General features: G+C 40.6%; 1 long non-coding RNA gene across 3 annotated transcripts in view; it reads right to left on the bottom strand.

Moving 5' to 3' along the window:
- Positions 1 to 6,451: 6,451 nt before the first annotated feature.
- The window catches only part of LOC119861459, a 60,604-nt gene continuing 53,661 nt past the window's right edge, over positions 6,452 to 13,394 (bottom strand). For 2 of the 3 annotated variants that reach the window (XR_006274356.1, XR_006274355.1), the window contains exon 4: positions 7,541 to 9,092. This is a non-coding gene — a long non-coding RNA (uncharacterized LOC119861459). Of the gene's footprint in view, positions 6,600 to 7,540; positions 9,093 to 13,394 lie in introns of those variants that run through there. The other variant, XR_006274357.1, reaches the window with a different exon arrangement.

A 13,394-nucleotide genomic window follows, 5' to 3' on the forward strand; every position in this document is an offset into this window, starting at 1 on the left:
GAATCCAAGCAATGATTGAACCTGGTGATATTCTGAACAAAAAGAGCCCTCAACCAACCTTGACACATCACTTCACACTGATTCAGACATTCTAGGCTTCAGAATGACACACAGACACATGAAAATCCTGGAATCTTATTATGAGATATAATAATAGTCCTTCAATCACATGGAAGGGCTGGAAAGAATGAGGGATCTACTTAGTGTCTGGTGAACAAACAGATAATTGGCCTCTCAGAGCAAGGGAGGTTATCTTGTGAGGTCTGAATGGCTTCATCTTGCAATGAAATTGAAGTCACTCAGCCCCAAGAAGTGCTCAGAACCTTGCAGGATCAGGCCCTTAGGGTACATCTACCCTGTGATAAGAAATTCACAGCACCAAGCCTCAGAGGCCATGTCAGCTGCCTATAGGGTTGCCTACTTTCTAATCGCATAAAACTGAACACCGTAGCCCTGCCCCTTTCCCGAGGCCCTGTCCTCGCTCACTACATTCCACCTCCTTCGGTGGCTTGCTCTCCCTCACCCTCACTCACTTTCACTGGGCTGGGGCAAGGGGTTGCGGTGCAGGAGGGGGTGGGGGCAGGGGCTCTAACTGGGAGGTGCTGGCTCTGGAGTGGGACCAGAAATGAGAGGTTCAGGGTGCGGGAGGGGGTTCCAGGGTGGGGTAGGGGCTTGGGGTCTGGGAGGGGGTATGGGCTGTTGCCTCAAAGGGGGAAAAAGGTAACCCTTAAAATAAATCAGGTGTGGTAGAGGGAAAGAAAATGGATACCCCTTTTACTCAGAAGTGCAGATGCGACCCATTCTAGTATCTGATCACTCAGTGGACCATACCCCAGGTATGGTGTGGTGTAAAATGAAGAGGAGATAGGTAAGTGAGGTGAAAACAAAGATATGTATTAGGGATAAAAATGATTAATAGGGAATTTAATTAATTAATAGGGAAGGGGAAGAAAACCACAAATGCAAGCAGTACTAGAACCAATGACAATAACAACAGTGACTTCAATGGGGCATGAAGCCCAGACCCAGATAAATCCCTCCTTTGGCCAAATACCCTATAACAAAATAGATGTCTTCCTACTCAGTCTAGGTGCTGGGTTGTGTGCAGTGGTGATGCTCAGGACCTCTACTATCAGGCTAGTGGAAAGCTGTCAAGGAGGAACTCTGAGGAGTCCAACGGATGAATGGTGATCTCCGTGGAAGAGAAGCCCTCTGAAGATGGAACTGAAGGACAGGGTAGGTGTTAGGATCTTCTAAGATGCCTTCGGGACAGATGTTACTCTTGTCGATCTGGTCAGAACCACGATGAGACCCATACTGCGCATAGGCAGCTGCTCAAATGGACAGCAGCCACATCCGCACAGGAGTCAGTCTTTTATAGACATCAAGGCATGAAAAAGTGGACTGTTCCAAATGGCAATGCCAAACAAGTCTGAGGTAATAGAATCTTCAGGGATTTGGGTGGGGAAAATAGATGGAATGTCCGGAGCCCAAAGGCGGGAAAATCCAGTCCTGACCAGTTGGGCCTAGTTTAGAGTCCATGCCCCTGAGGTAAACAAGGATGTAATTCTGAAGTCACGTGTCACAAACCCCATTTTGTTTTTCTTACTCTAATTATATCAACAGGGCCGAGGGATTCAGAGTGCAGGAGGGGGCTGCAGGTTGAGGCAGGGGATTGAGTTGCAGGAGTGGGTGCAGGCTCTGGGGTGGGGCTGAGGATGAGGGGCTTGAGGGGGCTCAGGGCTGGGGCAGCATATTGTTGCTCGGGGTTGGAGCGTGGGCTTACCTCAGATGGCTCCCAGTCAGCAGCACAGCAGTCCTAAGGCAGGATCCCTGCCTGTCTTGACGCTGCGCTGCACCTCAGAAGCAGCCAGCAAGTCCAGCTCCTAGGCGGGGGGAGGCCAGAAGGCTCCACGCGCTGCTCTCACCCGCAAACACCTCCCTTCCCCAGCTCCCACTGGCCGCACTTTCCGGCCAATGGGAGTGCGGAGCCAGTGCTTGGGGCAGGGACAGCATGCAGAGCCCTGTGGCCCCCCCGCCTAGGAGCTGCACCTGCTGGCCGCTTCCAGGGCACAGTGCAGTGCCAGGACAGGTAGGAACTATCCTGCCTTAGACCCGTAGCACCACCGACCAGATTTTTAATGGCCTGGTTAGTGGTGCTGACCGGAGCCACCAGGGTGCCTTTTTGACCAGGCATTCCCATCAAAAACTGGACACCTGGCAACCCTAGCAGACTACGTTGCACTGGGCTCAGACTGCGGAGCTAAAAATTTCATTGGAGACATTCAAGCATGGGCTTGAGCCTGGCTTCTAAAACCCTGTGAGGTTTCCCAATTCCAGCTGAGGGAAGCTTTTCTTTTAGGAGACAAGTGACAAGAAGCTTCTTACTTAGAGGAGTGGAAGTTCTTTCATATATGGTGTCTAAATGAAACGCACACACTCACCCCTTCCAACTCTTTCACAGTCCTTTTGACTAACTTTCACCACTGTGGAAAGTCTGTCCATAGCCACATCTCTCTCCCCCCTCTGAAACCTTATCAGCTTCCACTTAATGTACGTAACTGTTCCATGCTCTCTTCTTGGATATTTGTCTTACAAGACACTCACTGTAGCATGAGAGTATTGAAGTCTCTACCTACCTATTTTTGAGAAGCTGAAGTTCATAGCCAGTTATGAAATATAAAAAATTATTTTTTTCCAGATAGAGTACATAAGACCTCTCTCTCTCTCTCCCCCCCCCCTCCTTCTCTCCTGGGGGATCTACTGCGTGTTAGTTCCCAGCTCCCTGAAAAACTATAATAAAGCAAAGAGAAGTATCATAGAAGGCCAATTCATCTGGGGTCCTTTCTAGTATAGCTGTAGTGTTCTATGAAATTGACTGTCAATTAAAGCTTTATTTTGACCTCCAAACACCAGCTGGGGCCACACTCCTCCTCAAACATCTGCAAACTGGTGCAAGGAAACCCCTCACCTTCTTAGAAGGGACATGGCCCAAAAACTGCACAGGCCTGTATGCAAGCAATCTGCTGTTTTCCATTGTTTCAGCTGTCAACAAACAAGGGCATTTAATAGTTCCCTCATTTAACTGGAATGAAAGGCAGCTATCATGCCCAACAGTTCCAACAAGGTAGTCAATTACCTCACTCCCAGCATAATATCTTACTAGCAGTATCATGAACAGGTTTCTGTAACTAGCTAGATATGGGGAAATTTAGATAGGTAGCATTTTGGGTTGGGGTTCCCCCCCCCCCATTTACTGCAGCTGTTATATAAAATACCATGTGTATAAGAATAATTTCTGTGTAGCCCTGGAAAAAAATGTAATGGGGGGAAAATATTATCCATGTTCAACAGTAAATCTCACTGAAAATGTTCCAAATGAATATAGGAAGTTCAAACAATGAAATCTAATATGTTCAATGCCTTTTAATATAAAATAAAATTAATAATACATAGCAGAGAGTACCAGTAATTCAGGATAGCAGTTATGGTGTACATTCTGTAAGTAAAATCACTGGAAAGCCACTTGATTTTTGGCCTTTACATATGGAAACTCAACTTGCATTACGAACAAGCTATTGAAGAATTAGAACTGATCAAATGCCCAGTGGAGGACTTATGACTCTGCCAAAGGGCCTGATCTAACTCCACTGAGGTTACAGGGAGTCTTTTCATTTACTTACATGCTATCCTGAAGAGAGATGCTTTTCTAAATTGGGGCTTATGGGTCTGATACATCATTAACGTAAGCATATGCTCACCTTTAACCATGTGCCATAGTGCCATCCTCAATCAGTTTTGGCCATAATGATTAATGATACTAGTGAGTCACTGCTTTCTTGTTCCAAAGCATACAAATTAGTGTTAAGAAAGAGACATGTATTTGTGTAACTCAGTATAAAACATGTTCCTGTCTCAAAATTAAGGGGAAACTAAGGTAATTCTAGAAATAAGTAACATTACGTTAAATTTCTTGGATTTTCCAGGAGAAAGATTAAATAAGTGTTATAAAGCAATATTCCATTATGCTAGCAACAGAGCTCTCTCGTGCTGATGCTATTTTGAATGCTGCACAATTCAAGTACTCCTGCTCAGTAAAGGAAGAGTTTTTTCTTCTTTAAGTGACTCCATAGTCTATCACCCAGACCGCTTTGTTTTTATTTATTCATTTTAAAGTAAGCCATCTCATCAGACATGTTATTCTAAACCTGTCCAACTCAAGAATATTCAGATCCCTTCAGTAAAGAGACATTTTCATTGTAGCTTTTCAGTAATACTACACTGAATACAGACATTTTACAAGTTAAAAATCAACATGTATAGAACAAAAAAACAGCAGATATGATCCATTCTCTCTGCACAAGGTACGTTTCCCCATTCTCCTTCCATTGTTTATTAGTGCTTCTTAACACACATCCTTGGTTGTTTAGAACCAAAGTTCTGTAGGGCAGAATCAAGTCTTCTTTAACAGTAAAGCCCAGTGCCCATCTAAAGCACTATAGAAATAAGCAACGTATTAAGGCCAGTTTTCCAGAAAAACAAGGTATTTTTATTCATATAACCAGACAATAATGGAAACCATTTACAAATATTCATCAAAATGTAAAGCTGTAAGGAGGCTACTCTACTTTTCCAGGCTGCAAAACTCATAAAAATAATGCAAAAAAAGCAGTAAAGCTATGAAACCCATAAGAATGGCCATACTGGGACATACCATTGTAAGAAACCTTCCCACAGTTCTAATGAGTTAGTCCAATAGAATGACTATCCCAAGCCTTATTTTAAGGTAAATCCATTACTTGAGGCCTCATCCAAAAATCCATTGCAGTAAATGGAAAGACTTCAATGAGCAAAAGATTAGCCTTATTTGTTTAGTGTCCTAAGTTCCATATGACGTCAATAAAGGGTGAAGTTTGTCCCATATTTCTGTGAGAATCATGAAAAAATTCATATACTATACAAAAGCATGCCTGTGTATCCTTATGAATAGAATATTGCTTCCCTTAAGATAGATTTGTCATTTACTTTATATACATTTGTCCATTATTTCCTTAAAATCCAAGTAATTGCTCAATAACCCAACACATAAGTGTGGAGTTTAGATGATAATGACCACATTGTCTCACTGCATTCTCGCAAGGATAGGAGTCCCTTTCAGTTGTGTTAAAAACACAGGTGCAGTTCCAGATCTATTAACTCCAAGTCCAGGTTGACTGAGTGATATGCACCACTTGAGTTGGCAGCTGAGAGGACTCTGAATGCAAGTTAGCAGATCTTGAAAAGGCACTTATACCACAGTGATAGGTGATTTTATAGGAACCTAACTAGATATTTAGATTCTGACCTCACTTAACCAATGTTGCTATTCAGCTGAATCATCTAACTCATCACATCTATATCAGTTCAATTCATTTTTCTTCCAATAAGAAAATAATCCACTATTTTGGCCATATTCTCAGCCCTGGTCTGCCACCTTTGTGCCATGGAAGAGTTGCCATAACAGGGCATCTGAGGATTTCCCTTGCATTGTTGGGTGTCTCAGGCAAGTGACCACAGCACCTGAACTATGGCAATCCTAGGCCAGTGAAATGGTCCCTAGGGAACTATTAATGCTGTGTAAGTTATGACAGCCTTGTTGTTGTTCTAATTTACATGCAGAGCCAAATAAGCCCCCAGAATCAAGGAAGCACAAAGAGGATTTTAAGCTTCCATTGCCCCTTCAACCCAGCCAAGCATAGATTGGCTGGACTTGAGAATTTTTTCCCAGTTACAAACTTTCCTGAATGTAGGAAAAATATATACTGTATATTCTGAGGATGCTGTATAACAACCAATACCAAGGTACCACTTTATCTTAACTAGAAAGGATCCTTTAAAATTACCCTCTGAAAAAAAAATCTAATGCCCTGTGTTGATTCTGTGTTGCCTTTGAGGGCACTAGTTGCACTGTAGAATTCAGTCATGTTTCACATACCTCAGTGGACATGCTTCAATGGATAGTCGTATCCAGAGTAGAGAGGGAATAGATTTATTTACTTTATAGACAAGGTGCAGCTTGGCTCACAGCTGTCAGAAATGGTATTGCTTTAAATGAAACTTATTAGCTCAGGGTCCCAAATGGCAATTTTATTGTTCAGAAATAGTATGGCACAGAAAGATAGACAGACACTTGGTGGAGGCTTATTAGAAGATTCTTATTTACGTACGAACATCGTTATGTTTCAGAGTTCTTTAAAGTATAGGGGCCAATCCACCAGTTATATATTTTCCTTTTATTTTTAATTAAAATGAATTAGTGCTTATAAAAGGTGCCAGAGAGGCAGTGGCACTGCAATGTTCTCCAAAATGCTGCCAATGGCCTTTGGCCTGTGAACAATGCTGCTAATAAGAATGACATTTAGTGCCAGAATACAAGCCAACACTTGTTGATTTGCTTGGAGGTTTGGGTGCTACAGAAGATGCACATCAGCCAAGGAATGGTGGTCCAGATCTCTGGGGCCAGTCATAGACTGGAACAAACTCACACATGAACTAAAGACCATCACAAACCTCACTAGCTTCTCCGACAAATGCAAGCTGCTCATCTTTGATTTTGTCTCCTGTAACATAAACACATAACAGTGTGTACCAAGCCAACCCCCAAGCAAAACAAAACACTGCACTGCACACAGAGTTCTCCTCTTGGGCAGAGGATATGAGAAAGGATGAACCACATGTGACAGAGGATAGTCCATTGGTAATGTGCTACCAGAAGACACTATGGTGATGAGTGTAGTGTAAGACCCTGTATAGAACAGGATGGATTGATACAAGATCAGTGTCCTTGGACTGATGTTACTTTCTTCTTTCATGACAAAATCCAGCTCATAAACAAAGGGTAGGGACATGGAATTGGGCCTGCCAATTCTGCATGTGGAAGGAAACATGGAAGGGAAGCTCATAATGGCTATGTAAGCACAGTATGAAATGTTGTCCACTAACCACAGTAAGAGACAACTGGACGTATGATAGCAGTTGAGCAGAGGTCACTAACCTTTCACAACCGCAAACCAAATAAAAGGAGTACTTGTGGCACCTTAGAGACTAACAAATTTATTTGAGCATAAGTTTTCGTGAGCTACAGTTCACTTCATTGGATGCATTCAGTGGAAAACCAAATAAAGATTTTCAGGCAAAATAAATGCAGTGAATTTTGACTTGACGTTTTAGAAAGTGGTCAGTGGCCAAGGAGATGGGCATGGATCTTTGAGTGGTTATGCTGAAGAAGCTGCCCGCTTCATGAGATAGATTGGCAGAGAGAAACATTCTCCCTGGTTGGGGGAATCTTCTGTCATTGTCTATACCAAAGGACGAGAAAGGGAGTAATGATGCTTTTGAATAGTGGACAGAGAGATTACAAAAGGTGGTTGAAGGGGATGCAGGTCGTGTGTTGGGAAATCGGGAGACAGGGCAGCTGCGGTGGCTAAGACAAGAACACATGCCTTTTCCCTTGGTGAAATTTACTGAGGACAAATATACTCAGTATTAGTCTTAAGGTTTAATTGTAGCAAGTCACATAAAAGCACTAACACAATTTTGTTGGTTTGATCAGCAAAAGTGGAAAAGGTTTTTTTCACAAAACATTTTCACAAAAAAAATTAGTAGAGAAAAAATTAGCAAATTATTGGTTTCTTTAGCTTACATAATAGCTTACATCATCGTCATACTCCATAAAATTTCCCTTAGCAAATATTTACTTAATATTCCTACATTAAAAAAAATTCCCAAGCATACCAACTCTACAAAAAGCTATTAGACTTCTCTGACAAAATTATTCAACAAATTATCAGGTTAGTTTTTCAGACAAATTCCCATACTACTTATATGTTATCAAATCAAAATAAAGTCAGAATATGAAGCTCGTAAATGTAACCCTTCCTGTGATTAAAATTCTCCTTAAGGAAATAATGCACTAAACAAGAGGCTTAGTTTAAGATCCTTAAAAGTTCATGTGTATGCTGTTGGAGCTATCAAAGGGCCCATAAAACAATTTTCAATAGGAACTCACCCGTACGCCTTATGCTGTTTTTCCAGGCAGTTAGTCTAATTAAGCCTCTTAGGCAGGTTACAGCTCCCCAATGGGATCTGAACTCGGTTTACATTTAGAATAATTTCTCAAAATCTTTGAGCCTTTGACTGAGGTCCCAGTTATTTTGTGACCATTCAAGGGGATCTTTTGATTGCCTTGATTTTAGCTAGATGATTAATTACTGAATAGGCCATACCAATTACGTTTTGTTAGCAGTCAGGATTGTAAATGCTAACCATTTTGAAAAGCATTAGTGTTTGGGCTTATAACAGCCAAGCGGGAAAACAATAAGTTCCATGTTTCATAATGGAGGGCCAAATCCTGCTTTCCTAACTGACACAAGTCCCCCAGTGAGGAAAGCACTTAGTTACATGCTTAACTTTAACCACGTGCTTATATCCCATTAAAGTTAAGCACATGCTTAAAATATGATTTCTTGAACTGAGATCACCTTAAGCGCAAGTTGTCTGAATCAGAATCAGAGTCACAGCTAGAACCATTTATGTCATAGTGGTGCCACTCACATGAGTAAGGAGAACTGGATTTGGCCCATATGCTGCTTTCTGTTCCATATGAAAGTTCTGGCTCATGAATGACAATTGGCTGAGTATAGACATGATGAATCAATAGTTTCCATCATTCACCTCTTCATCAAGGTTAGCAGTATTAATCAATTAGATTGAAAAATCTATTTTTCTCTTTACTAAATTATCGTTCCAAAGAAAGTGGAAAAGTTCAGAAAAAAAAGTTGGCCATAATGGAGCAACTTCAGATTAAAACATCCAGAAATAGTGTAACAATACATATGCTTTTTTCCCTGCACATCATTTATGTTTACAAACTAAATACAATTTAGATTACGTCAGTAGTTACCTCGCAAGGAAATAAATCTCAATGCTCAACTCATCAGAAGCCAATGGGCCAAATTCACCCCTGGTGTCATCTCTGAAGTCATTGTCCACTTGTGCCAGCTGTAAGTTTGGTTCAATAGCTATTTATTGTTCACATATTTGATCAGATCTCTCTGTATGAAATATAAACACTTTATAAAGCCTAGTTATTCAGCTATATTTAATGCATTTCAATTAAATGGTTGCATTTATTTTAAACATTATGCATATGGACAAAATAAACCACAAATACTTTAAACACAGCAGCAAGTATACAAATGTTTTCACACCTCGCTCTATGTTGAGTGTCAGTGATGACAAGTTATTCAAAGGAAACAAGACTCAGTTTTAGCAGGTAAGTGAAAGAATTATTTTTTTAAAACATTTAGGGTGGGATTTCCAAAAGCACTGAGCATCAACTAACTTCTCTCAAGTGAGCCATTGCAGAGTTAGGCCAACACGGAGCACTTCTGAAAATCCCACATTATAATATTTTTATATGAGAATCATATCCTGCAAACTCTTAATGCTCAGCACAGTGCTAGCTATCATGCATAGTCCTATAGAGGCAACACTCAGAGGAACTATAGACAGTAACACGCATTATGCTTGATTGAAAGGAAATGCAGGAACAGGCTCTAAGTATACAAAAGTTGTTTACAGAGCTTTTAAAAATAGTTGGACATCATAAACCAATGTTTGTTTGTTTTTCAAGGTAAAATAAATTGAAATTTACCTTTATCTGCATTTCATCATCTGAAACACATAACATATGGAAACATTATTTTCCTGTAAGGGTGACTGAAAAACAACTGTTAAGAAGCAAAAAAAAAACTTCCTTTAGATTTTATAGCTTAAACTAACTTGAACACAATTCCTGGAATTCAGAGTATTCTCAAGGACAGTTCAACTTTTATTTCCCATATTTTATATCAAGAGATGCCTCCAAACTTTTCCCCTCAAAAAAGATGTTGAGGATAATTCCATCATCTAGATGTCAGGCTAGCAGTGCAATATGATATTCATAAAATTGGTGTCACCACCATGCTCTGAATACATTCATGTTTTTTTGCAGATTGTGAAATATCATTAACGTGATTGAGGAAAAAAAGGTACTGCTGCTTAAAAGAAAAAAGTGAAAACATTTTCTACCTAACAGGGCAATATATTGCTTCCATTAAGTTATTTGACAAAGTTAGAATATTATCAAAAGGAAAGCAGACACTCCACATAGATTTCACAGGAGGTGCATCCGTATGTGTGCACATGTACACTTGAGCAACTTCATGTCCTCAGGTAAATATTTGACATTAAAATGACTCATACTCATCTGTGTGACTTCTCTTTGGGTTTTTAAAGGTCTGGGTGATCTTTATTTTTATATGAAGAGTACACTGAACTGTTTCCCCTTGCCCTGACTGTCACCCTTCCCACCAGTGATCCAGTGAATGCTATGCACCTCACTGCACAGACTTTTCCCTCAGAGAAATGCTCATGTAAAGCTAGAAACTCATACCAAGAAGTCAAAGCATGATTGCTATTATTAAAAATACAAGTTAAATGAGGGGGAAGTATATAATTAAAACTAAGGGGGGGGGAGGAAATAAAGCCAGGATCATATGGACACAAATCACATTTTCAAAGAATGACATGCAATTTAGCACAAGTACTCACAAATGTGTTAGTTGCCCATACAAATAGATACACACACAAAATATGGCTCAATTTTGAGGCTCATTGTAGGTTGCCAGATATATGTCCTGAAGCTCCATCAAAGAAGCTGACAAAAAAACAAAAATACAGCACCAGATTCATCAGTACAATCCATTTACTTTGTGCCATTATTAAGATTTTCAGGCCTATGACACAACCTAGAACCATCTCTCAGCTACTCTAACAAATGTTGGGGCAGGACTGGCACTGAATCAGGAAACCATAAGCAAGCAAATCATAGACACTGGGGAGAACTGCTAGCCTACAATTTGGAAGGACTAGAATATGGTATCCAACAGCCAGAATCAACTGCCATAAAAATGCTGTCATATCCACCCCTGGGAATTTCAAAACTACTTTAAGGGCCAAATTCTACATTCCTTACTCAGACTAAAGCTCCCAGTGATAAAACCACTGGACATAGGCTCAGTACCAATTCCTAGCACAGCTCCATGGAGCAGATGCATAATATCTGTGGTATATAATATTGATTTGCAACCTGTTCACATTTGTTGCCTATCTGGGAGGGCAGCATGTGGATACTGTGCACCATGAGCACCTGAGACAGGATAAATAGGCCAGGCACTGCAACATTGTAAGTGGCATCAGTACTATTACATCAATATGCAGGTTGCAAAAGTGCACTTCTCAAAGGCAGACAAGTCTAATGTGAGCCAGCAGCCACACTGTATGTAATCTCTTACTAATCAAGCAACTAATGTTTACAATACAATACCTAAGTAACCTTATTTGTCTGCCACTCTAGAACGGCCTTTAAAAAAAAAAACCTGTGTGCTGCCTGCAAAAGCATCACTTTTTGTGCATTATTTCTTCTTTTGTCAAATATAATTTGCAGCTGTGTTCGCAAAAAAGGACAAAGCCACTTACCAGTTGCTACAACATGCTAGACATTTTTCATTTCCTTAACTAAAACCCATTCTGAGTAAAACTGCTGAAAGGAAATATGCAATTTTCTGTGTTATTCTAGTAATTCTTCTTGTAAATGATGCATAATCTGATAAACACAAAAGAGTGACCTTGGCATTTCTGATTAGCGTGCCAACCACAATGTTAGAGCTCTTGCTTTAAAAAAAAGTCATCATTATTTAGCTTCATTGGCCAGTGAAACAATTGACTTAGTGAAGGAAAATAACTCATTAGCAAATCTACATCTCAGAAAAAGTAGTAGCTGAAATTATAGAATTATAGAAAGCTAATAGGGATGCTGTGTCATAAGAATAGATCATATTATGGGAGAAAAAATATTTTCCATTGTTAGCTGTCAAATAATGACTATATAATTATTTCTCATAGTTCTGTGTATTTTCTGAAATATTATCTAAGCTAGAAATGTAATCAGAATGACTCCCTGACACTTGGGCTCCATTAAATATTAATTCATGCTTTTCCTAAAAAAATCTGAAACATTAAAAAGTGTTAATATCAAAGAGCAGTAGAATGGTGAGCTATAAAAACACACTCTATGAAGAAATATAGCAGAGAACACAGTTAAAGATAATTTAATTATTTCACATCAGTTGACCTATATTAATGATAGAGATTTAAAGTGATACAGCTGGCTGTATTTCAAGGAATCCCTGTTGAGGTTACAGGGACAAACCATCCCGATGAGTCGAAAGAATAGTAAATATGGCAGGCGACCAGCTTGGCTTAATGGTGAAATCCTAGCGGATCTTAAACATAAAAAAGAAGCTTACAAGAAGTGGAAGGTTGGACATATGACCAGGGAAGAGTATAAAAATATTGCTCGGGCATGTAGGAAAGATATCAGGAGGGCCAAATCGCACCTGGAGCTGCAGCTAGCAAGAGATGTCAAGAGTAACAAGAAGGGTTTCTTCAGGTATGTTGGCAACAAGAAGAAAGCCAAGGAAAGTGTGGGCCCCTTACTGAATGAGGGAGGCAAGCTAGTGACAGAGGATGTGGAAAAAGCTAATGTACTCAATGCTTTTTTTGCCTCTGTTTTCACTAACAAGGTCAGCTCCCAGACTGCTGTGCTGGGCATCACAAAATGGGGAAGAGATGGCCAGCCCTCTGTAGAGATAGAGGTGGTTAGGGACTATTTAGAAAAGCTGGAAGTGCACAAGTCCATGGGGCCGGACGAATTGCATCCGAGAGTGCTGAGGGAATTGGCGGCTGTGATTGCAGAGCCCTTGGCCATTATCTTTGAAAACTCGTGGCGAACGGGGGAAGTCCCGGATGACTGGAAAAAGGCTAATGTAGTGCCCATCTTTAAAAAAGGGAAGAAGGAGGATCCTGGGAACTACAGGCCGGTCAGCCTCACCTCAGTCCCTGGAAAAATCATGGAGCAGGTCCTCAAAGAATCAATCCTGAAGCACTTAGAGGAGAGGAAAGTGATCAGGAACAGTCAGCATGGATTCACCAAGGGAAGGTCATGCCTGACTAATCTAATCGCCTTTTATGATGAGATTACTGGTTCTGTGGATGAAGGGAAAGCAGTGGATGTATTGTTTCTTGACTTTAGCAAAGCTTTTGACACGGTCTCCCACAGCATTCTTGTCAGCAAGTTAAGGAAGTATGGGCTGGATGAATGCACTATAAGGTGGGTAGAAAGCTGGCTAGATTGTCGGGCTCAACGGGTAGTGAACAATGGCTCCATGTCTAGTTGGCAGCCGGTGTCAAGTGGAGTGCCCCAGGGGTCGGTCCTGGGGCCCGTTTTGTTCAATATCTTCATAAATGATCTG

This window comes from Dermochelys coriacea, chromosome 9 (assembly GCF_009764565.3).
Source record: "Dermochelys coriacea isolate rDerCor1 chromosome 9, rDerCor1.pri.v4, whole genome shotgun sequence".
Lineage (NCBI taxonomy): Eukaryota > Metazoa > Chordata > Testudines > Dermochelyidae > Dermochelys > Dermochelys coriacea.